A 25,106-nucleotide genomic window follows, 5' to 3' on the forward strand; every position below is an offset into this window, starting at 1 on the left:
AAATAACTCGAGAGACTTTCATCACAATTTTCTGTGAACAGTCATACATTAGCTTTGCTGAATGAACCCCAAATTTCTTGAAGTGGCTCCTTATTTTCGGCCCTGATTATTAATCTCTCTACGCATGGGAATGGATCCTTCCCAGCCGCTCTATCTCTCATCAATGTGTGTAGTTCAATTCGATCTCCCATCAGCCTCCTCTGTCCTGATCAAATCCAGGGCAACAGGAACCGTTGGGGCTATGGCGCGGACAGGACAATCCCAATACTCACCTTTCCTGTTAGAACTATTCCATGAGAAAGTTTAGACCACAACTTTGGGCGTGTAGTTGTGGCCGAACACTTAAGGTGTTGGCGTAGAGATCCTTTGGGGCTCCCCGCCCAGGGTGGTAACCTGCTGGCTATGATTTCTTCGCTGGCGATTTTAAATGACTTCCTGTTGGTTGCATTATCGCTCAAACTTCACAAAACCCGTCTCAATAAAGACCCGTTTTCTCATGTCTGGGAATTGATTGCCATGCAGGAAACTCGGGTTCTGAACAAACAACGTACCAGACTCACAACGTCAGCTCTGTTTCCCTTTCCACAGATGCTGCTCGACCCGTTGGCTTTCTGCAGTATTCTCTGTGTTTATTAGGCACAAGTGCTGCTTTTCATTCAAGAACTTCAATCCCTGTCCTCTGGTAACTGACTCTGGTCAGTGGCAATTGGTTCTTCTGATCATTAAACTGCCCATTCCCACCGCTTCTTCCTCCATCGTGACCAACAGCCCCAGGAAATCTCCAGTTTTCCTTCTTTGCTCCAAAGCGAACATTCTCCACCTTGGGAATGTCTCCCCAAAATGGAAATTCCTCATCCCTGGACATGAGGCAAGGCGTACAATTGGAAGAGATTTTGGCAAAATATTGTCAGTTAGGAAATGGAAAAATGTTCAAATGTTCATGAAGCAACACAGAAATCCCAGTCTCCAGCTTTGTGAACCTTTAGAAACACTTTGCGAAGCGGATTTCGAGGAGAATGAAAGATGACCGGTCCGATTGAGCAGAGACAGTCCAGACACCGTCCCCTTGTTGACGAGGCCGGGAGGTTGACTCTGATGTTCTTGGCACATGAACTGATCTGAGACAATGAAAGAATTGTCGTTCCTGCACATCATGAATTCAAACCCCTTCTCCCCTGCGAGCCAACGAGAGAACTCGGAAACAGGCAAAACACTGAAAGGCTGGAAGGGCGACGGCCCCGGAGTAAGAAAGCTAGTTCCTCGTGACATGGATGTGTCTGCAGACTGTCCCCGGTATCTCCACAAGAGATCTCCCAGGCTTGATTATGGAAAAGTAAAACTGATAGACGACAACTGTAATTCTCGGCGGGGAGGCTCAATTATAAAATCACCAGGCGATGTGCAGCCCAAGTCAGCGCCTGTCTCTGTGGCGCAATTGGTCAGCGTGTTCGGCTGTTAACCGAAAGGTTGGTGGTTCGAGCCCACCCAGGGGCGGTGTGTTCGCTGCCCTTCTTTGGCTTCGAAGCTGTGCGCTTTTAATGGCGTCAGGAAAATTTTCCCCCAACGGAAATCTTCTCCACAAAGGGGTTTCTGAATTGAATTGATGTCTAACGGAAGGGACTGCGTTTGCTGAGAAGACGAGACCAAAAGAGAAACTAGGCAGGTTTGACAGTACCTGTCGGTGAAAACACAATTTTGAAATGTTGCCTCTGATTCTCTTTCCACAGATGTTGCCTGACCTGCTGAGTTCCTCCTGCAATTTCTAACTGAAAGTTCATTTCATCTTTTGGGGTGAAACACCGAAATATCTGCAAACACCATGTGCCGATATTTAACCCTTTCGAATCACTGTGAAGTGATTGGATTCAAACAAACTCTGCGATGATTCACTCTTTCTCAGCTCCATAGGCAGACAGGCCTGGGAAGTCAAGCTGTCAGTGTGGTTCTGTATTCGTGGGCCGAGTGGTTAATGCGATGTACATGAAATCCATTGCGGTTTCCCCTCGCAGGTGTGAACCCTGCCGAGTACAAAATGAGAAATGTCGTCGAAAAGAAAGGGAGCTTGCTCCCCGGCTTCTTCTTTAAGATTCAAATCAGTGGAGGGGGAAAAATATTTCACTCAAATTGGGACTGGTGGGAATCTGCAACCCACTGCCTGTTCGGGTGGAACAAGCAGATACCCGCAGAGCTTCTTTTGAGGCTATGAGCAAAGTGTTTGGAAATGAGACTAGAAGAGTGAGGTGCTTGAAATCGTGATCGAAATGAAGCAGGCACCTGAGGACAAGGGTGTTTCCTTTGCCAGTGAAAGATACTGCTTCACCAAGTTGGGCCTGTGGAAGGGAATCAGTGACGGTGATTATCTTTGGTTGTTCGCCTTGTGAATGAACCCATTGCTGCGCATGTCCGTGCTAACGTCAGAACTCTGCAGCATGGTGGCGTGAGATACGCACAGGGCCGGGGCCAATGGATGATGCATCTGACTCCACCTCCCTGTTTGAAATGCAGCTCACAGCTTCTTCACACACCCCAATTAATCTTTCTCATTGTCCTGTAGCCGGCATACGGTTTGAATTCCCGATCTGCGGGAATGAGAATCCTTTCACTGTCTCGCGTCAGTAAATGTCCCTGAGAACATCTGAGTCAACTCACAGCGCAGTCATATGAGGGGAAGCTGAAATAGCCCCACATGCTGCTCACGGGCACATTTTATTCTCCCCAACTCAACGCCTCAAACACTGCGGCTCCTGGGAGTGGAAAAGAAACAATCACCAAAACCCAGTCCAAGCTCTGTGAATCTTCAGAAAATCAGCAAACGTTCATCCCTTCGGATTTTCTATCCTGGGCTGACAGGGATGGGTTTTGTCACTCTTTTGTAGGACATTGCAAGTGGATGTTTTGCAAACATGCACTACAATGCAATCTGATTAATCAGGACCTGGATGTTTTCGGTCTTTGAATGTATGTGTTGTGCTCCAGAACTTTGCTGTTCACAGTTTATAATACTTATCTTCCCAGTCCCCTGTATCACTTGTCGAAAATGTTTAATTTGTGTCTTGTAATCCTTTCACTGTCTGCTAATGAGGATAGCGTTTCCGTGTTTTACCTAAATTATCTTGACCTTGCATACCTCAAGCCTCAAGCGAATTTCACGAGAAACCTTCTCCAGTTCAAAAGCCAACTGTTCATGATGGCTCTGTTCCTTGTCACGTGTCCAATTTCAGATCGATGTTGTTAATGTCCCTTCTACTCCTTCAGATCCAGGTTTCGCTCACAGGGCTAGAACAGAACTGTCACCAAATACATTGACCAATCTACGTTCATCCTATCGATTGTATTAGCATCATCAACACTTCTCATCAAAATAACTCGAGAGACTTTCATCACAATTTTCTGTGAACAGTCATACATTAGCTTTGCTGAATGAACCCCAAATTTCTTGAAGTGGCTCCTTATTTTCGGCCCTGATTATTAATCTCTCTACGCATGGGAATGGATCCTTCCCAGCCGCTCTATCTCTCATCAATGTGTGTAGTTCAATTCGATCTCCCATCAGCCTCCTCTGTCCTGATCAAATCCAGGGCAACAGGAACCGTTGGGGCTATGGCGCGGACAGGACAATCCCAATACTCACCTTTCCTGTTAGAACTATTCCATGAGAAAGTTTAGACCACAACTTTGGGCGTGTAGTTGTGGCCGAACACTTAAGGTGTTGGCGTAGAGATCCTTTGGGGCTCCCCGCCCAGGGTGGTAACCTGCTGGCTATGATTTCTTCGCTGGCGATTTTAAATGACTTCCTGTTGGTTGCATTATCGCTCAAAATTCACAAAACCCGTCTCAATAAAGACCCGTTTTCTCATGTCTGGGAATTGATTGCCATGCAGGAAACTCGGGTTCTGAACAAACAACGTACCAGACTCACAACGTCAGCTCTGTTTCCCTTTCCACAGATGCTGCTCGACCCGTTGGCTTTCTGCAGTATTCTCTGTGTTTATTAGGCACAAGTGCTGCTTTTCATTCAAGAACTTCAATCCCTGTCCTCTGGTAACTGACTCTGGTCAGTGGCAATTGGTTCTTCTGATCATTAAACTGCCCATTCCCACCGCTTCTTCCTCCATCGTGACCAACAGCCCCAGGAAATCTCCAGTTTTCCTTCTTTGCTCCAAAGCGAACATTCTCCACCTTGGGAATGTCTCCCCAAAATGGAAATTCCTCATCCCTGGACATGAGGCAAGGCGTACAATTGGAAGAGATTTTGGCAAAATATTGTCAGTTAGGAAATGGAAAAATGTTCAAATGTTCATGAAGCAACACAGAAATCCCAGTCTCCAGCTTTGTGAACCTTTAGAAACACTTTGCGAAGCGGATTTCGAGGAGAATGAAAGATGACCGGTCCGATTGAGCAGAGACAGTCCAGACACCGTCCCCTTGTTGACGAGGCCGGGAGGTTGACTCTGATGTTCTTGGCACATGAACTGATCTGAGACAATGAAAGAATTGTCGTTCCTGCACATCATGAATTCAAACCCCTTCTCCCCTGCGAGCCAACGAGAGAACTCGGAAACAGGCAAAACACTGAAAGGCTGGAAGGGCGACGGCCCCGGAGTAAGAAAGCTAGTTCCTCGTGACATGGATGTGTCTGCAGACTGTCCCCGGTATCTCCACAAGAGATCTCCCAGGCTTGATTATGGAAAAGTAAAACTGATAGACGACAACTGTAATTCTCGGCGGGGAGGCTCAATTATAAAATCACCAGGCGATGTGCAGCCCAAGTCAGCGCCTGTCTCTGTGGCGCAATTGGTCAGCGTGTTCGGCTGTTAACCGAAAGGTTGGTGGTTCGAGCCCACCCAGGGGCGGTGTGTTCGCTGCCCTTCTTTGGCTTCGAAGCTGTGCGCTTTTAATGGCGTCAGGAAAATTTTCCCCCAACGGAAATCTTCTCCACAAAGGGGTTTCTGAATTGAATTGATGTCTAACGGAAGGGACTGCGTTTGCTGAGAAGACGAGACCAAAAGAGAAACTAGGCAGGTTTGACAGTACCTGTCGGTGAAAACACAATTTTGAAATGTTGCCTCTGATTCTCTTTCCACAGATGTTGCCTGACCTGCTGAGTTCCTCCTGCAATTTCTAACTGAAAGTTCATTTCATCTTTTGGGGTGAAACACCGAAATATCTGCAAACACCATGTGCCGATATTTAACCCTTTCGAATCACTGTGAAGTGATTGGATTCAAACAAACTCTGCGATGATTCACTCTTTCTCAGCTCCATAGGCAGACAGGCCTGGGAAGTCAAGCTGTCAGTGTGGTTCTGTATTCGTGGGCCGAGTGGTTAATGCGATGTACATGAAATCCATTGCGGTTTCCCCTCGCAGGTGTGAACCCTGCCGAGTACAAAATGAGAAATGTCGTCGAAAAGAAAGGGAGCTTGCTCCCCGGCTTCTTCTTTAAGATTCAAATCAGTGGAGGGGGAAAAATATTTCACTCAAATTGGGACTGGTGGGAATCTGCAACCCACTGCCTGTTCGGGTGGAACAAGCAGATACCCGCAGAGCTTCTTTTGAGGCTATGAGCAAAGTGTTTGGAAATGAGACTAGAAGAGTGAGGTGCTTGAAATCGTGATCGAAATGAAGCAGGCACCTGAGGACAAGGGTGTTTCCTTTGCCAGTGAAAGATACTGCTTCACCAAGTTGGGCCTGTGGAAGGGAATCAGTGACGGTGATTATCTTTGGTTGTTCGCCTTGTGAATGAACCCATTGCTGCGCATGTCCGTGCTAACGTCAGAACTCTGCAGCATGGTGGCGTGAGATACGCACAGGGCCGGGGCCAATGGATGATGCATCTGACTCCACCTCCCTGTTTGAAATGCAGCTCACAGCTTCTTCACACACCCCAATTAATCTTTCTCATTGTCCTGTAGCCGGCATACGGTTTGAATTCCCGATCTGCGGGAATGAGAATCCTTTCACTGTCTCGCGTCAGTAAATGTCCCTGAGAACATCTGAGTCAACTCACAGCGCAGTCATATGAGGGGAAGCTGAAATAGCCCCACATGCTGCTCACGGGCACATTTTATTCTCCCCAACTCAACGCCTCAAACACTGCGGCTCCTGGGAGTGGAAAAGAAACAATCACCAAAACCCAGTCCAAGCTCTGTGAATCTTCAGAAAATCAGCAAACGTTCATCCCTTCGGATTTTCTATCCTGGGCTGACAGGGATGGGTTTTGTCACTCTTTTGTAGGACATTGCAAGTGGATGTTTTGCAAACATGCACTACAATGCAATCTGATTAATCAGGACCTGGATGTTTTCGGTCTTTGAATGTATGTGTTGTGCTCCAGAACTTTGCTGTTCACAGTTTATAATACTTATCTTCCCAGTCCCCTGTATCACTTGTCGAAAATGTTTAATTTGTGTCTTGTAATCCTTTCACTGTCTGCTAATGAGGATAGCGTTTCCGTGTTTTACCTAAATTATCTTGACCTTGCATACCTCAAGCCTCAAGCGAATTTCACGAGAAACCTTCTCCAGTTCAAAAGCCAACTGTTCATGATGGCTCTGTTCCTTGTCACGTGTCCAATTTCAGATCGATGTTGTTAATGTCCCTTCTACTCCTTCAGATCCAGGTTTCGCTCACAGGGCTAGAACAGAACTGTCACCAAATACATTTACCAATCTACGTTCATCCTATCGATTGTATTAGCATCATCAACACTTCTCATCAAAATAACTCGAGAGACTTTCATCACAATTTTCTGTGAACAGTCATACATTAGCTTTGCTGAATGAACCCCAAATTTCTTGAAGTGGCTCCTTATTTTCGGCCCTGATTATTAATCTCTCTACGCATGGGAATGGATCCTTCCCAGCCGCTCTATCTCTCATCAATGTGTGTAGTTCAATTCGATCTCCCATCAGCCTCCTCTGTCCTGATCAAATCCAGGGCAACAGGAACCGTTGGGGCTATGGCGCGGACAGGACAATCCCAATACTCACCTTTCCTGTTAGAACTATTCCATGAGAAAGTTTAGACCACAACTTTGGGCGTGTAGTTGTGGCCGAACACTTAAGGTGTTGGCGTAGAGATCCTTTGGGGCTCCCCGCCCAGGGTGGTAACCTGCTGGCTATGATTTCTTCGCTGGCGATTTTAAATGACTTCCTGTTGGTTGCATTATCGCTCAAACTTCACAAAACCCGTCTCAATAAAGACCCGTTTTCTCATGTCTGGGAATTGATTGCCATGCAGGAAACTCGGGTTCTGAACAAACAACGTACCAGACTCACAACGTCAGCTCTGTTTCCCTTTCCACAGATGCTGCTCGACCCGTTGGCTTTCTGCAGTATTCTCTGTGTTTATTAGGCACAAGTGCTGCTTTTCATTCAAGAACTTCAATCCCTGTCCTCTGGTAACTGACTCTGGTCAGTGGCAATTGGTTCTTCTGATCATTAAACTGCCCATTCCCACCGCTTCTTCCTCCATCGTGACCAACAGCCCCAGGAAATCTCCAGTTTTCCTTCTTTGCTCCAAAGCGAACATTCTCCATCTTGGGAATGTCTCCCCAAAATGGAAATTCCTCATCCCTGGACATGAGGCAAGGCGTACAATTGGAAGAGATTTTGGCAAAATATTGTCAGTTAGGAAATGGAAAAATGTTCAAATGTTCATGAAGCAACACAGAAATCCCAGTCTCCAGCTTTGTGAACCTTTAGAAACACTTTGCGAAGCGGATTTCGAGGAGAATGAAAGATGACCGGTCCGATTGAGCAGAGACAGTCCAGACACCGTCCCCTTGTTGACGAGGCCGGGAGGTTGACTCTGATGTTCTTGGCACATGAACTGATCTGAGACAATGAAAGAATTGTCGTTCCTGCACATCATGAATTCAAACCCCTTCTCCCCTGCGAGCCAACGAGAGAACTCGGGAACAGGCAAAACACTGAAAGGCTGGAAGGGCGACGGCCCCGGAGTAAGAAAGCTAGTTCCTCGTGACATGGATGTGTCTGCAGACTGTCCCCGGTATCTCCACAAGAGATCTCCCAGGCTTGATTATGGAAAAGTAAAACTGATAGACGACAATTGTAATTCTCGGCGGGGAGGCTGAATTATAAAATCACCAGGCGATGGTGCAGCCCAAGTCAGCGCCTGTCTCTGTGGCGCAATTGGTCAGCGCGTTCGGCTGTTAACCGAAAAGTTGGTGGTTCGAGCCCACCCAGGGGCGGTGTGTTCGCTGCCCTTCTTTGGCTTCGAAGCTGTGCGCTTATAATGGCGTCAGGAAAATTTTCCCCCAACGGAAATCTTCTCCACAAAGGGGTTTCTGAATTGAATTGATGTCTAACGGAAGGGACTGCGTTTGCTGAGAAGACGAGACCAAAAGAGAAACTAGGCAGGTTTGACAGTACCTGTCGGTGATAACACAATTTTGAAATGTTGCCTCTGATTCTCTTTCCACAGATGTTGCCTGACCTGCTGAGTTCCTCCTGCAATTTCTAACTGAAAGTTCATTTCATCTTTTGGGGTGAAACACCGAAATATCTGCAAACACCATGTGCCGATATTTAACCCTTTCGAATCACTGTGAAGTGATTGGATTCAAACAAACTCTGCGATGATTCACTCTTTCTCAGCTCCATAGGCAGACAGGCCTGGGAAGTCAAGCTGTCAGTGTGGTTCTGTATTCGTGGGCCGAGTGGTTAATGCGATGTACATGAAATCCATTGCGGTTTCCCCTCGCAGGTGTGAACCCTGCCGAGTACAAAATGAGAAATGTCGTCGAAAAGAAAGGGAGCTTGCTCCCCGGCTTCTTCTTTAAGATTCAAATCAGTGGAGGGGGAAAGATATTTCACTCAAATTGGGACTGGTGGGAATCTGCAACCCACTGCCTGTTCGGGTGGAACAAGCAGATACCCGCAGAGCTTCTTTTGAGGCTATGAGCAAAGTGTTTGGAAATGAGACTAGAAGAGTGAGGTGCTTGAAATCGTGATCGAAATGAAGCAGGCACCTGAGGACAAGGGTGTTTCCTTTGCCAGTGAAAGATACTGCTTCACCAAGTTGGGCCTGTGGAAGGGAATCAGTGACGGTGATTATCTTTGGTTGTTCGCCTTGTGAATGAACCCATTGCTGCGCATGTCCGTGCTAACGTCAGAACTCTGCAGCATGGTGGCGTGAGATACGCACAGGGCCGGGGCCAATGGATGATGCATCTGACTCCACCTCCCTGTTTGAAATGCAGCTCACAGCTTCTTCACACACCCCAATTAATCTTTCTCATTGTCCTGTAGCCGGCATACGGTTTGAATTCCCGATCTGCGGGAATGAGAATCCTTTCACTGTCTCGCGTCAGTAAATGTCCCTGAGAACATCTGAGTCAACTCACAGCGCAGTCATATGAGGGGAAGCTGAAATAGCCCCACATGCTGCTCACGGGCACATTTTATTCTCCCCAACTCAACGCCTCAAACACTGCGGCTCCTGGGAGTGGAAAAGAAACAATCACCAAAACCCAGTCCAAGCTCTGTGAATCTTCAGAAAATCAGCAAACGTTCATCCCTTCGGATTTTCTATCCTGGGCTGACAGGGATGGGTTTTGTCACTCTTTTGTAGGACATTGCAAGTGGATGTTTTGCAAACATGCACTACAATGCAATCTGATTAATCAGGACCTGGATGTTTTCGGTCTTTGAATGTATGTGTTGTGCTCCAGAACTTTGCTGTTCACAGTTTATAATACTTATCTTCCCAGTCCCCTGTATCACTTGTCGAAAATGTTTAATTTGTGTCTTGTAATCCTTTCACTGTCTGCTAATGAGGATAGCGTTTCCGTGTTTTACCTAAATTATCTTGACCTTGCATACCTCAAGCCTCAAGCGAATTTCACGAGAAACCTTCTCCAGTTCAAAAGCCAACTGTTCATGATGGCTCTGTTCCTTGTCACGTGTCCAATTTCAGATCGATGTTGTTAATGTCCCTTCTACTCCTTCAGATCCAGGTTTCGCTCACAGGGCTAGAACAGAACTGTCACCAAATACATTTACCAATCTACGTTCATCCTATCGATTGTATTAGCATCATCAACACTTCTCATCAAAATAACTCGAGAGACTTTCATCACAATTTTCTGTGAACAGTCATACATTAGCTTTGCTGAATGAACCCCAAATTTCTTGAAGTGGCTCCTTATTTTCGGCCCTGATTATTAATCTCTCTACGCATGGGAATGGATCCTTCCCAGCCGCTCTATCTCTCATCAATGTGTGTAGTTCAATTCGATCTCCCATCAGCCTCCTCTGTCCTGATCAAATCCAGGGCAACAGGATACGTTGGGGCTATGGCGCGGACAGGACAAGCCCAATACTCACCTTTCCTGTTAGAACTATTCCATGAGAAAGTTTAGACCACAACTTTGGGCGTGTAGTTGTGGCCGAACACTTAAGGTGTTGGCGTAGAGATCCTTTGGGGCTCCCCGCCCAGGGTGGTAACCTGCTGGCTATGATTTCTTCGCTGGCGATTTTAAATGACTTCCTGTTGGTTGCATTTTCGCTCAAACTTCACAAAACCCGTCTCAATAAAGACCCGTTTTCTCATGTCTGGGAATTGATTGCCATGCAGGAAACTCGGGTTCTGAACAAACAACGTACCAGACTCACAACGTCAGCTCTGTTTCCCTTTCCACAGATGCTGCTCGACCCGTTGGCTTTCTGCAGTATTCTCTGTGTTTATTAGGCACAAGTGCTGCTTTTCATTCAAGAACTTCAATCCCTGTCCTCTGGTAACTGACTCTGGTCAGTGGCAATTGGTTCTTCTGATCATTAAACTGCCCATTCCCACCGCTTCTTCCTCCATCGTGACCAACAGCCCCAGGAAATCTCCAGTTTTCCTTCTTTGCTCCAAAGCGAACATTCTCCATCTTGGGAATGTCTCCCCAAAATGGAAATTCCTCATCCCTGGACATGAGGCAAGGCGTACAATTGGAAGAGATTTTGGCAAAATATTGTCAGTTAGGAAATGGAAAACTGTTCAAATGTTCATGAAGCAACACAGAAATCCCAGTCTCCAGCTTTGTGAACCTTTAGAAACACTTTGCGAAGCGGATTTCGAGGAGAATGAAAGATGACCGGTCCGATTGAGCAGAGACAGTCCAGACACCGTCCCCTTGTTGACGAGGCCGGGAGGTTGACTCTGATGTTCTTGGCACATGAACTGATCTGAGACAATGAAAGAATTGTCGTTCCTGCACATCATGAATTCAAACCCCTTCTCCCCTGCGAGCCAACGAGAGAACTCGGGAACAGGCAAAACACTGAAAGGCTGGAAGGGCGACGGCCCCGGAGTAAGAAAGCTAGTTCCTCGTGACATGGATGTGTCTGCAGACTGTCCCCGGTATCTCCACAAGAGATCTCCCAGGCTTGATTATGGAAAAGTAAAACTGATAGACGACAATTGTAATTCTCGCCGGGGAGGCTGAAGTATAAAATCACCAGGCGATGGTGCAGCCCAAGTCAGCGCCTGTCTCTGTGGCGCAATTGGTCAGCGCGTTCGGCTGTTAACCGAAAAGTTGGTGGTTCGAGCCCACCCAGGGGCGGTGTGTTCGCTGCCCTTCTTTGGCTTCGAAGCTGTGCGCTTTTAATGGCGTCAGGAAAATTTTCCCCCAACGGAAATCTTCTCCACAAAGGGGTTTCTGAATTGAATTGATGTCTAACGGAAGGGACTGCGTTTGCTGAGAAGACGAGACCAAAAGAGAAACTAGGCAGGTTTGACAGTACCTGTCGGTGAAAACACAATTTTGAAATGTTGCCTCTGATTCTCTTTCCACAGATGTTGCCTGACCTGCTGAGTTCCTCCTGCAATTTCTAACTGAAAGTTCATTTCATCTTTTGGGGTGAAACACCGAAATATCTGCAAACACCATGTGCCGATATTTAACCCTTTCGAATCACTGTGAAGTGATTGGATTCAAACAAACTCTGCGATGATTCACTCTTTCTCAGCTCCATAGGCAGACAGGCCTGGGAAGTCAAGCTGTCAGTGTGGTTCTGTATTCGTGGGCCGAGTGGTTAATGCGATGTACATGAAATCCATTGCGGTTTCCCCTCGCAGGTGTGAACCCTGCCGAGTACAAAATGAGAAATGTCGTCGAAAAGAAAGGGAGCTTGCTCCCCGGCTTCTTCTTTAAGATTCAAATCAGTGGAGGGGGAAAGATATTTCACTCAAATTGGGACTGGTGGGAATCTGCAACCCACTGCCTGTTCGGGTGGAACAAGCAGATACCCGCAGAGCTTCTTTTGAGGCTATGAGCAAAGTGTTTGGAAATGAGACTAGAAGAGTGAGGTGCTTGAAATCGTGATCGAAATGAAGCAGGCACCTGAGGACAAGGGTGTTTCCTTTGCCAGTGAAAGATACTGCTTCACCAAGTTGGGCCTGTGGAAGGGAATCAGTGACGGTGATTATCTTTGGTTGTTCGCCTTGTGAATGAACCCATTGCTGCGCATGTCCGTGCTAACGTCAGAACTCTGCAGCATGGTGGCGTGAGATACGCACAGGGCCGGGGCCAATGGATGATGCATCTGACTCCACCTCCCTGTTTGAAATGCAGCTCACAGCTTCTTCACACACCCCAATTAATCTTTCTCATTGTCCTGTAGCCGGCATACGGTTTGAATTCCCGATCTGCGGGAATGAGAATCCTTTCACTGTCTCGCGTCAGTAAATGTCCCTGAGAACATCTGAGTCAACTCACAGCGCAGTCATATGAGGGGAAGCTGAAATAGCCCCACATGCTGCTCACGGGCACATTTTATTCTCCCCAACTCAACGCCTCAAACACTGCGGCTCCTGGGAGTGGAAAAGAAACAATCACCAAAACCCAGTCCAAGCTCTGTGAATCTTCAGAAAATCAGCAAACGTTCATCCCTTCGGATTTTCTATCCTGGGCTGACAGGGATGGGTTTTGTCACTCTTTTGTAGGACATTGCAAGTGGATGTTTTGCAAACATGCACTACAATGCAATCTGATTAATCAGGACCTGGATGTTTTCGGTCTTTGAATGTATGTGTTGTGCTCCAGAACTTTGCTGTTCACAGTTTATAATACTTATCTTCCCAGTCCCCTGTATCACTTGTCGAAAATGTTTAATTTGTGTCTTGTAATCCTTTCACTGTCTGCTAATGAGGATAGCGTTTCCGTGTTTTACCTAAATTATCTTGACCTTGCATACCTCAAGCCTCAAGCGAATTTCACGAGAAACCTTCTCCAGTTCAAAAGCCAACTGTTCATGATGGCTCTGTTCCTTGTCACGTGTCCAATTTCAGATCGATGTTGTTAATGTCCCTTCTACTCCTTCAGATCCAGGTTTCGCTCACAGGGCTAGAACAGAACTGTCACCAAATACATTTACCAATCTACGTTCATCCTATCGATTGTATTAGCATCATCAACACTTCTCATCAAAATAACTCGAGAGACTTTCATCACAATTTCCTGTGAACAGTCATACATTAGCTTTGCTGAATGAACCCCAAATTTCTTGAAGTGGCTCCTTATTTTCGGCCCTGATTATTAATCTCTCTACGCATGGGAATGGATCCTTCCCAGCCGCTCTATCTCTCATCAATGTGTGTAGTTCAATTCGATCTCCCATCAGCCTCCTCTGTCCTGATCAAATCCAGGGCAACAGGATACGTTGGGGCTATGGCGCGGACAGGACAAGCCCAATACTCACCTTTCCTGTTAGAACTATTCCATGAGAAAGTTTAGACCACAACTTTGGGCGTGTAGTTGTGGCCGAACACTTAAGGTGTTGGCGTAGAGATCCTTTGGGGCTCCCCGCCCAGGGTGGTAACCTGCTGGCTATGATTTCTTCGCTGGCGATTTTAAATGACTTCCTGTTGGTTGCATTATCGCTCAAACTTCACAAAACCCGTCTCAATAAAGACCCGTTTTCTCATGTCTGGGAATTGATTGCCATGCAGGAAACTCGGGTTCTGAACAAACAACGTACCAGACTCACAACGTCAGCTCTGTTTCCCTTTCCACAGATGCTGCTCGACCCGTTGGCTTTCTGCAGTATTCTCTGTGTTTATTAGGCACAAGTGCTGCTTTTCATTCAAGAACTTCAATCCCTGTCCTCTGGTAACTGACTCTGGTCAGTGGCAATTGGTTCTTCTGATCATTAAACTGCCCATTCCCACCGCTTCTTCCTCCATCGTGACCAACAGCCCCAGGAAATCTCCAGTTTTCCTTCTTTGCTCCAAAGCGAACATTCTCCACCTTGGGAATGTCTCCCCAAAATGGAAATTCCTCATCCCTGGACATGAGGCAAGGCGTACAATTGGAAGAGATTTTGGCAAAATATTGTCAGTTAGGAAATGGAAAACTGTTCAAATGTTCATGAAGCAACACAGAAATCCCAGTCTCCAGCTTTGTGAACCTTTAGAAACACTTTGCGAAGCGGATTTCGAGGAGAATGAAAGATGACCGGTCCGATTGAGCAGAGACAGTCCAGACACCGTCCCCTTGTTGACGAGGCCGGGAGGTTGACTCTGATGTTCTTGGCACATGAACTGATCTGAGACAATGAAAGAATTGTCGTTCCTGCACATCATGAATTCAAACCCCTTCTCCCCTGCGAGCCAACGAGAGAACTCGGGAACAGGCAAAACACTGAAAGGCTGGAAGGGCGACGGCCCCGGAGTAAGAAAGCTAGTTCCTCGTGACATGGATGTGTCTGCAGACTGTCCCCGGTATCTCCACAAGAGATCTCCCAGGCTTGATTATGGAAAAGTAAAACTGATAGACGACAATTGTAATTCTCGGCGGGGAGGCTGAATTATAAAATCACCAGGCGATGGTGCAGCCCAAGTCAGCGCCTGTCTCTGTGGCGCAATTGGTCAGCGCGTTCGGCTGTTAACCGAAAGGTTGGTGGTTCGAGCCCACCCAGGGGCGGTGTGTTCGCTGCCCTTCTTTGGCTTCGAAGCTGTGCGCTTATAGTGGCTTCAGGAAAATTTTCCCCCAACGGAAATCTTCTCCACAAAGGGGTTTCTGAATTGAATTGATGTCTAACGGAAGGGACTGCGTTTGCTGAGAAGACGAGACCAAAAGAGAAACTAGGCAGGTTTGACAGTACCTGTCGGTGAAAACACAATTTTGAAATGTTGCCTCTGATTCTCTTTCCACAGATGTTGCCTGACCTGCTGAGTTCCTCCTGCAATTTCTAACTGAAAGTTCATTTCATCTTTTGGGGTGAAACACCGAAATATCTGCAAACACCATGTGCCGATATTTAACCCTTTCGAATCACTGTGAAGTGATTGGATTCAAACAAACTCTGCGATGATTCACTCTTTCTCAGCTCCATAGGCAGACAGGCCTGGGAAGTCAAGCTGTCAGTGTGGTTCTGTATTCGTGGGCCGAGTGGTTAATGCGATGTACATGAAATCCATTGCGGTTTCCCCTCGCAGGTGTGAACCCTGCCGAGTACAAAATGAGAAATGTCGTCGAAAAGAAAGGGAGCTTGCTCCCCGGCTTCTTCTTTAAGATTCAAATCAGTGGAGGGGGAAAAATATTTCACTCAAATTGGGACTGGTGGGAATCTGCAACCCACTGCCTGTTCGGGTGGAACAAGCAGATACCCGCAGAGCTTCTTTTGAGGCTATGAGCAAAGTGTTTGGAAATGAGACTAGAAGAGTGAGGTGCTTGAAATCGTGATCGAAATGAAGCAGGCACCTGAGGACAAGGGTGTTTCCTTTGCCAGTGAAAGATACTGCTTCACCAAGTTGGGCCTGTGGAAGGGAATCAGTGACGGTGATTATCTTTGGTTGTTCGCCTTGTGAATGAACCCATTGCTGCGCATGTCCGTGCTAACGTCAGAACTCTGCAGCATGGTGGCGTGAGATACGCACAGGGCCGGGGCCAATGGATGATGCATCTGACTCCACCTCCCTGTTTGAAATGCAGCTCACAGCTTCTTCACACACCCCAATTAATCTTTCTCATTGTCCTGTAGCCGGCATACGGTTTGAATTCCCGATCTGCGGGAATGAGAATCCTTTCACTGTCTCGCGTCAGTAAATGTCCCTGAGAACATCTGAGTCAACTCACAGCGCAGTCATATGAGGGGAAGCTGAAATAGCCCCACATGCTGCTCACGGGCACATTTTATTCTCCCCAACTCAACGCCTCAAACACTGCGGCTCCTGGGAGTGGAAAAGAAACAATCACCAAAACCCAGTCCAAGCTCTGTGAATCTTCAGAAAATCAGCAAACGTTCATCCCTTCGGATTTTCTATCCTGGGCTGACAGGGATGGGTTTTGTCACTCTTTTGTAGGACATTGCAAGTGGATGTTTTGCAAACATGCACTACAATGCAATCTGATTAATCAGGACCTGGATGTTTTCGGTCTTTGAATGTATGTGTTGTGCTCCAGAACTTTGCTGTTCACAGTTTATAATACTTATCTTCCCAGTCCCCTGTATCACTTGTCGAAAATGTTTAATTTGTGTCTTGTAATCCTTTCACTGTCTGCTAATGAGGATAGCGTTTCCGTGTTTTACCTAAATTATCTTGACCTTGCATACCTCAAGCCTCAAGCGAATTTCACGAGAAACCTTCTCCAGTTCAAAAGCCAACTGTTCATGATGGCTCTGTTCCTTGTCACGTGTCCAATTTCAGATCGATGTTGTTAATGTCCCTTCTACTCCTTCAGATCCAGGTTTCGCTCACAGGGCTAGAACGGAACTGTCACCAAATACATTGACCAATCTACGTTCATCCTATCGATTGTATTAGCATCATCAACACTTCTCATCAAAATAACTCGAGAGACTTTCATCACAATTTCCTGTGAACAGTCATACATTAGCTTTGCTGAATGAACCCCAAATTTCTTGAAGTGGCTCCTTATTTTCGGCCCTGATTATTAATCTCTCTACGCATGGGAATGGATCCTTCCCAGCCGCTCTATCTCTCATCAATGTGTGTAGTTCAATTCGATCTCCCATCAGCCTCCTCTGTCCTGATCAAATCCAGGGCAACAGGAAACGTTGGGGCTATGGCGCGGACAGGACAATCCCAATACTCACCTTTCCTGTTAGAACTATTCCATGAGAAAGTTTAGACCACAACTTTGGGCGTGTAGTTGTGGCCGAACACTTAAGGTGTTGGCGTAGAGATCCTTTGGGGCTCCCCGCCCAGGGTGGTAACCTGCTGGCTATGATTTCTTCGCTGGCGATTTTAAATGACTTCCTGTTGGTTGCATTATCGCTCAAACTTCACAAAACCCGTCTCAATAAAGACCCGTTTTCTCATGTCTGGGAATTGATTGCCATGCAGGAAACTCGGGTTCTGAACAAACAACGTACCAGACTCACAACGTCAGCTCTGTTTCCCTTTCCACAGATGCTGCTCGACCCGTTGGCTTTCTGCAGTATTCTCTGTGTTTATTAGGCACAAGTGCTGCTTTTCATTCAAGAACTTCAATCCCTGTCCTCTGGTAACTGACTCTGGTCAGTGGCAATTGGTTCTTCTGATCATTAAACTGCCCATTCCCACCGCTTCTTCCTCCATCGTGACCAACAGCCGCAGGAAATCTCCAGTTTTCCTTCTTTGCTCCAAAGCGAACATTCTCCACCTTGGGAATGTCTCCCCAAAATGGAAATTCCTCATCCCTGGACATGAGGCAAGGCGTACAATTGGAAGAGATTTTGGCAAAATATTGTCAGTTAGGAAATGGAAAAATGTTCAAATGTTCATGAAGCAACACAGAAATCCCAGTCTCCAGCTTTGTGAACCTTTAGAAACACTTTGCGAAGCGGATTTCGAGGAGAATGAAAGATGACCGGTCCGATTGAGCAGAGACAGTCCAGACACCGTCCCCTTGTTGACGAGGCCAGGAGGTTGACTCTGATGTTCTTGGCACATGAACTGATCTGAGACAATGAAAGAATTGTCGTTCCTGCACATCATGAATTCAAACCCCTTCTCCCCTGCGAGCCAACGAGAGAACTCGGGAACAGGCTAAACACTGAAAGGCTGGAAGGGCGACGGCCCCGGAGTAAGAAAGCTAGTTCCTCGTGACATGGATGTGTCTGCAGACTGTCCCCGGTATCTCCACAAGAGATCTCCCAGGCTTGATTATGGAAAAGTAAAACTGATAGACGACAATTGTAATTCTCGCCGGGGAGGCTGAAGTATAAAATCACCAGGCGATGGTGCAGCCCAAGTCAGCGCCTGTCTCTGTGGCGCAATTGGTCAGCGCGTTCGGCTGTTAACCGAAAGGTTGGTGGTTCGAGCCCACCCAGGGGCGGTGTGTTCGCTGCCCTTCTTTGGCTTCGAAGCTGTGCGCTTTTAATGGCGTCAGGAAAATTTTCCCCCAACGGAAATCTTCTCCACAAAGGGGTTTCTGAATTGAATTGATGTCTAACGGAAGGGACTGCGTTTGCTGAGAAGACGAGACCAAAAGAGAAACTAGGCAGGTTTGACAGTACCTGTCGGTGAAAACACAATTTTGAAATGTTGCCTCTGATTCTCTTTCCACAGATGTTGCCTGACCTGCTGAGTTCCTCCTGCAATTTCTAACTGAAAGTTCATTTCATCTTTTGGGGTGAAACACCGAAATATCTGCAAACACCATGTGCCGATATTTAACCCTTTCGAATCACTGTGAAGTGATTGGATTCAAACAAACTCTGCGATGATTCACTCTTTCTCAGCTCCATAGGCAGACAGGCCTGGGAAGTCAAGCTGTCAGTGTGGTTCTGTATTCGTGGGCCGAGTGGTTAATGCGATGTACATGAAATCCATTGCGGTTTCCCCTCGCAGGTGTGAACCCTGCCGAGTACAAAATGAGAAATGTCGTCGAAAAGAAAGGGAGCTTGCTCCCCGGCTTCTTCTTTAAGATTCAAATCAGTGGAGGGGGAAAGATATTTCACTCAAATTGGGACTGGTGGGAATCTGCAACCCACTGCCTGTTCGGGTGGAACAAGCAGATACCCGCAGAGCTTCTTTTGAGGCTATGAGCAAAGTGTTTGGAAATGAGACTAGAAGAGTGAGGTGCTTGAAATCGTGATCGAAATGAAGCAGGCACCTGAGGACAAGGGTGTTTCCTTTGCCAGTGAAAGATACTGCTTCACCAAGTTGGGCCTGTGGAAGGGAATCAGTGACGGTGATTATCTTTGGTTGTTCGCCTTGTGAATGAACCCATTGCTGCGCATGTCCGTGCTAACGTCAGAACTCTGCAGCATGGTGGCGTGAGATACGCACAGGGCCGGGGCCAATGGATGATGCATCTGACTCCACCTCCCTGTTTGAAATGCAGCTCACAGCTTCTTCACACACCCCAATTAATCTTTCTCATTGTCCTGTAGCCGGCATACGGTTTGAATTCCCGATCTGCGGGAATGAGAATCCTTTCACTGTCTCGCGTCAGTAAATGTCCCTGAGAACATCTGAGTCAACTCACAGCGCAGTCATATGAGGGGAAGCTGAAATAGCCCCACATGCTGCTCACGGGCACATTTTATTCTCCCCAACTCAACGCCTCAAACACTGCGGCTCCTGGGAGTGGAAAAGAAACAATCACCAAAACCCAGTCCAAGCTCTGTGAATCTTCAGAAAATCAGCAAACGTTCATCCCTTCGGATTTTCTATCCTGGGCTGACAGGGATGGGTTTTGTCACTCTTTTGTAGGACATTGCAAGTGGATGTTTTGCAAACATGCACTACAATGCAATCTGATTAATCAGGACCTGGATGTTTTCGGTCTTTGAATGTATGTGTTGTGCTCCAGAACTTTGCTGTTCACAGTTTATAATACTTATCTTCCCAGTCCCCTGTATCACTTGTCGAAAATGTTTAATTTGTGTCTTGTAATCCTTTCACTGTCTGCTAATGAGGATAGCGTTTCCGTGTTTTACCTAAATTATCTTGACCTTGCATACCTCAAGCCTCAAGCGAATTTCACGAGAAACCTTCTCCAGTTCAAAAGCCAACTGTTCATGATGGCTCTGTTCCTTGTCACGTGTCCAATTTCAGATCGATGTTGTTAATGTCCCTTCTACTCCTTCAGATCCAGGTTTCGCTCACAGGGCTAGAACAGAACTGTCACCAAATACATTTACCAATCTACGTTCATCCTATCGATTGTATTAGCATCATCAACACTTCTCATCAAAATAACTCGAGAGACTTTCATCACAATTTCCTGTGAACAGTCATACATTAGCTTTGCTGAATGAACCCCAAATTTCTTGAAGTGGCTCCTTATTTTCGGCCCTGATTATTAATCTCTCTACGCATGGGAATGGATCCTTCCCAGCCGCTCTATCTCTCATCAATGTGTGTAGTTCAATTCGATCTCCCATCAGCCTCCTCTGTCCTGATCAAATCCAGGGCAACAGGAAACGTTGGGGCTATGGCGCGGACAGGACAATCCCAATACTCACCTTTCCTGTTAGAACTATTCCATGAGAAAGTTTAGACCACAACTTTGGGCGTGTAGTTGTGGCCGAACACTTAAGGTGTTGGCGTAGAGATCCTTTGGGGCTCCCCGCCCAGGGTGGTAACCTGCTGGCTATGATTTCTTCGCTGGCGATTTTAAATGACTTCCTGTTGGTTGCATTATCGCTCAAACTTCACAAAACCCGTCTCAATAAAGACCCGTTTTCTCATGTCTGGGAATTGATTGCCATGCAGGAAACTCGGGTTCTGAACAAACAACGTACCAGACTCACAACGTCAGCTCTGTTTCCCTTTCCACAGATGCTGCTCGACCCGTTGGCTTTCTGCAGTATTCTCTGTGTTTATTAGGCACAAGTGCTGCTTTTCATTCAAGAACTTCAATCCCTGTCCTCTGGTAACTGACTCTGGTCAGTGGCAATTGGTTCTTCTGATCATTAAACTGCCCATTCCCACCGCTTCTTCCTCCATCGTGACCAACAGCCCCAGGAAATCTCCAGTTTTCCTTCTTTGCTCCAAAGCGAACATTCTCCATCTTGGGAATGTCTCCCCAAAATGGAAATTCCTCATCCCTGGACATGAGGCAAGGCGTACAATTGGAAGAGATTTTGGCAAAATATTGTCAGTTAGGAAATGGAAAACTGTTCAAATGTTCATGAAGCAACACAGAAATCCCAGTCTCCAGCTTTGTGAACCTTTAGAAACACTTTGCGAAGCGGATTTCGAGGAGAATGAAAGATGACCGGTCCGATTGAGCAGAGACAGTCCAGACACCGTCCCCTTGTTGACGAGGCCGGGAGGTTGACTCTGATGTTCTTGGCACATGAACTGATCTGAGACAATGAAAGAATTGTCGTTCCTGCACATCATGAATTCAAACCCCTTCTCCCCTGCGAGCCAACGAGAGAACTCGGGAACAGGCAAAACACTGAAAGGCTGGAAGGGCGACGGCCCCGGAGTAAGAAAGCTAGTTCCTCGTGACATGGATGTGTCTGCAGACTGTCCCCGGTATCTCCACAAGAGATCTCCCAGGCTTGATTATGGAAAAGTAAAACTGATAGACGACAATTGTAATTCTCGGCGGGGAGGCTGAATTATAAAATCACCAGGCGATGGTGCAGCCCAAGTCAGCGCCTGTCTCTGTGGCGCAATTGGTCAGCGCGTTCGGCTGTTAACCGAAAGGTTGGTGGTTCGAGCCCACCCAGGGGCGGTGTGTTCGCTGCCCTTCTTTGGCTTCGAAGCTGTGCGCTTATAGTGGCGTCAGGAAAATTTTCCCCCAACGGAAATCTTCTCCACAAAGGGGTTTCTGAATTGAATTGATGTCTAACGGAAGGGACTGCGTTTGCTGAGAAGACGAGACCAAAAGAGAAACTAGGCAGGTTTGACAGTACCTGTCGGTGAAAACACAATTTTGAAATGTTGCCTCTGATTCTCTTTCCACAGATGTTGCCTGACCTGCTGAGTTCCTCCTGCAATTTCTAACTGAAAGTTCATTTCATCTTTTGGGGTGAAACACCGAAATATCTGCAAACACCATGTGCCGATATTTAACCCTTTCGAATCACTGTGAAGTGATTGGATTCAAACAAACTCTGCGATGATTCACTCTTTCTCAGCTCCATAGGCAGACAGGCCTGGGAAGTCAAGCTGTCAGTGTGGTTCTGTATTCGTGGGCCGAGTGGTTAATGCGATGTACATGAAATCCATTGCGGTTTCCCCTCGCAGGTGTGAACCCTGCCGAGTACAAAATGAGAAATGTCGTCGAAAAGAAAGGGAGCTTGCTCCCCGGCTTCTTCTTTAAGATTCAAATCAGTGGAGGGGGAAAGATATTTCACTCAAATTGGGACTGGTGGGAATCTGCAACCCACTGCCTGTTCGGGTGGAACAAGCAGATACCCGCAGAGCTTCTTTTGAGGCTATGAGCAAAGTGTTTGGAAATGAGACTAGAACAGTGAGGTGCTTGAAATCGTGATCGAAATGAAGCAGGCACCTGAGGACAAGGGTGTTTCCTTTGCCAGTGAAAGATACTGCTTCACCAAGTTGGGCCTGTGGAAGGGAATCAGTGACGGTGATTATCTTTGGTTGTTCGCCTTGTGAATGAACCCATTGCTGCGCATGTCCTTGCTAACGTCAGAACTCTGCAGCATGGTGGCGTGAGATACGCACAGGGCCGGGGCCAATGGATGATGCATCTGACTCCACCTCCCTGTTTGAAATGCAGCTCACAGCTTCTTCACACACCCCAATTAATCTTTCTCATTGTCCTGTAGCCGGCATACGGTTTGAATTCCCGATCTGCGGGAATGAGAATCCTTTCACTGTCTCGCGTCAGTAAATGTCCCTGAGAACATCTGAGTCAACTCACAGCGCAGTCATATGAGGGGAAGCTGAAATAGCCCCACATGCTGCTCACGGGCACATTTTATTCTCCCCAACTCAACGCCTCAAACACTGCGGCTCCTGGGAGTGGAAAAGAAACAATCACCAAAACCCAGTCCAAGCTCTGTGAATCTTCAGAAAATCAGCAAACGTTCATCCCTTCGGATTTTCTATCCTGGGCTGACAGGGATGGGTTTTGTCACTCTTTTGTAGGACATTGCAAGTGGATGTTTTGCAAACATGCACTACAATGCAATCTGATTAATCAGGACCTGGATGTTTTCGGTCTTTGAATGTATGTGTTGTGCTCCAGAACTTTGCTGTTCACAGTTTATAATACTTATCTTCCCAGTCCCCTGTATCACTTGTCGAAAATGTTTAATTTGTGTCTTGTAATCCTTTCACTGTCTGCTAATGAGGATAGCGTTTCCGTGTTTTACCTAAATTATCTTGACCTTGCATACCTCAAGCCTCAAGCGAATTTCACGAGAAACCTTCTCCAGTTCAAAAGCCAACTGTTCATGATGGCTCTGTTCCTTGTCACGTGTCCAATTTCAGATCGATGTTGTTAATGTCCCTTCTACTCCTTCAGATCCAGGTTTCGCTCACAGGGCTAGAACAGAACTGTCACCAAATACATTTACCAATCTACGTTCATCCTATCGATTGTATTAGCATCATCAACACTTCTCATCAAAATAACTCGAGAGACTTTCATCACAATTTCCTGTGAACAGTCATACATTAGCTTTGCTGAATGAACCCCAAATTTCTTGAAGTGGCTCCTTATTTTCGGCCCTGATTATTAATCTCTCTACGCATGGGAATGGATCCTTCCCAGCCGCTCTATCTCTCATCAATGTGTGTAGTTCAATTCGATCTCCCATCAGCCTCCTCTGTCCTGATCAAATCCAGGGCAACAGGAAACGTTGGGGCTATGGCGCGGACAGGACAATCCCAATACTCACCTTTCCTGTTAGAACTATTCCATGAGAAAGTTTAGACCACAACTTTGGGCGTGTAGTTGTGGCCGAACACTTAAGGTGTTGGCGTAGAGATCCTTTGGGGCTCCCCGCCCAGGGTGGTAACCTGCTGGCTATGATTTCTTCGCTGGCGATTTTAAATGACTTCCTGTTGGTTGCATTATCGCTCAAACTTCACAAAACCCGTCTCAATAAAGACCCGTTTTCTCATGTCTGGGAATTGATTGCCATGCAGGAAACTCGGGTTCTGAACAAACAACGTACCAGACTCACAACGTCAGCTCTGTTTCCCTTTCCACAGATGCTGCTCGACCCGTTGGCTTTCTGCAGTATTCTCTGTGTTTATTAGGCACAAGTGCTGCTTTTCATTCAAGAACTTCAATCCCTGTCCTCTGGTAACTGACTCTGGTCAGTGGCAATTGGTTCTTCTGATCATTAAACTGCCCATTCCCACCGCTTCTTCCTCCATCGTGACCAACAGCCCCAGGAAATCTCCAGTTTTCCTTCTTTGCTCCAAAGCGAACATTCTCCATCTTGGGAATGTCTCCCCAAAATGGAAATTCCTCATCCCTGGACATGAGGCAAGGCGTACAATTGGAAGAGATTTTGGCAAAATATTGTCAGTTAGGAAATGGAAAACTGTTCAAATGTTCATGAAGCAACACAGAAATCCCAGTCTCCAGCTTTGTGAACCTTTAGAAACACTTTGCGAAGCGGATTTCGAGGAGAATGAAAGATGACCGGTCCGATTGAGCAGAGACAGTCCAGACACCGTCCCCTTGTTGACGAGGCCGGGAGGTTGACTCTGATGTTCTTGGCACATGAACTGATCTGAGACAATGAAAGAATTGTCGTTCCTGCACATCATGAATTCAAACCCCTTCTCCCCTGCGAGCCAACGAGAGAACTCGGGAACAGGCAAAACACTGAAAGGCTGGAAGGGCGACGGCCCCGGAGTAAGAAAGCTAGTTCCTCGTGACATGGATGTGTCTGCAGAGAGTGGGATCAGACTGTCCTCAGTGTCTCCACAGTAAATGTCCCAGACTTTATTTGTGATAATTAAGACTGATAGACCACAATTGTAATTTTAGGCGGGGCAGGCTGAATTTTGAATTCACTAATAGCCTCCCCTAAGCGATGGCCTTTTGTCGTTGCTTGTCTCTGTGGCGCAATTGGCCAGCGCATTCGGCTGTTAACTGAAAAGTTGGTTCTTCGAGCCCACCCAGTGGCGGTGTGTTGGTTGCTCCTCCTTGGCTTGGGTTGTGTGCTTTTAATGGGGTCTATCAAACAATTTCCAGAAC

At 46.8% G+C, this 25,106-nt stretch overlaps 1 protein-coding gene and 7 non-coding genes across 8 annotated transcripts in view; all 8 read left to right on the plus strand.

The window, feature by feature from the left end:
* The window catches only part of LOC140460300 (uncharacterized), a 749,266-nt gene that overhangs the window by 342,800 nt on the left and 381,360 nt on the right, over nucleotides 1-25,106 (plus strand). The window lies entirely within an intron of this gene.
* Nucleotides 1,421-1,494, plus strand: trnan-guu (transfer RNA asparagine (anticodon GUU)). The gene has a single exon. It is a non-coding gene; the product is annotated as a tRNA-Asn (tRNA).
* On the plus strand, nucleotides 4,780-4,853 carry trnan-guu (transfer RNA asparagine (anticodon GUU)). Its single transcript has one exon. It is a non-coding gene; the product is annotated as a tRNA-Asn (tRNA).
* On the plus strand, nucleotides 8,140-8,213 carry trnan-guu (transfer RNA asparagine (anticodon GUU)). Its single transcript has one exon. It is a non-coding gene; the product is annotated as a tRNA-Asn (tRNA).
* Nucleotides 11,500-11,573, plus strand: trnan-guu (transfer RNA asparagine (anticodon GUU)). Its single transcript has one exon. It is a non-coding gene; the product is annotated as a tRNA-Asn (tRNA).
* trnan-guu (transfer RNA asparagine (anticodon GUU)) lies at nucleotides 14,860-14,933 on the plus strand. The gene has a single exon. It is a non-coding gene; the product is annotated as a tRNA-Asn (tRNA).
* On the plus strand, nucleotides 18,220-18,293 carry trnan-guu (transfer RNA asparagine (anticodon GUU)). Its single transcript has one exon. It is a non-coding gene; the product is annotated as a tRNA-Asn (tRNA).
* On the plus strand, nucleotides 21,580-21,653 carry trnan-guu (transfer RNA asparagine (anticodon GUU)). The gene has a single exon. It is a non-coding gene; the product is annotated as a tRNA-Asn (tRNA).

This window comes from Chiloscyllium punctatum, chromosome 36 (genome assembly GCF_047496795.1).
Source record: "Chiloscyllium punctatum isolate Juve2018m chromosome 36, sChiPun1.3, whole genome shotgun sequence".
NCBI classification, from domain to species: domain Eukaryota; kingdom Metazoa; phylum Chordata; class Chondrichthyes; order Orectolobiformes; family Hemiscylliidae; genus Chiloscyllium; species Chiloscyllium punctatum.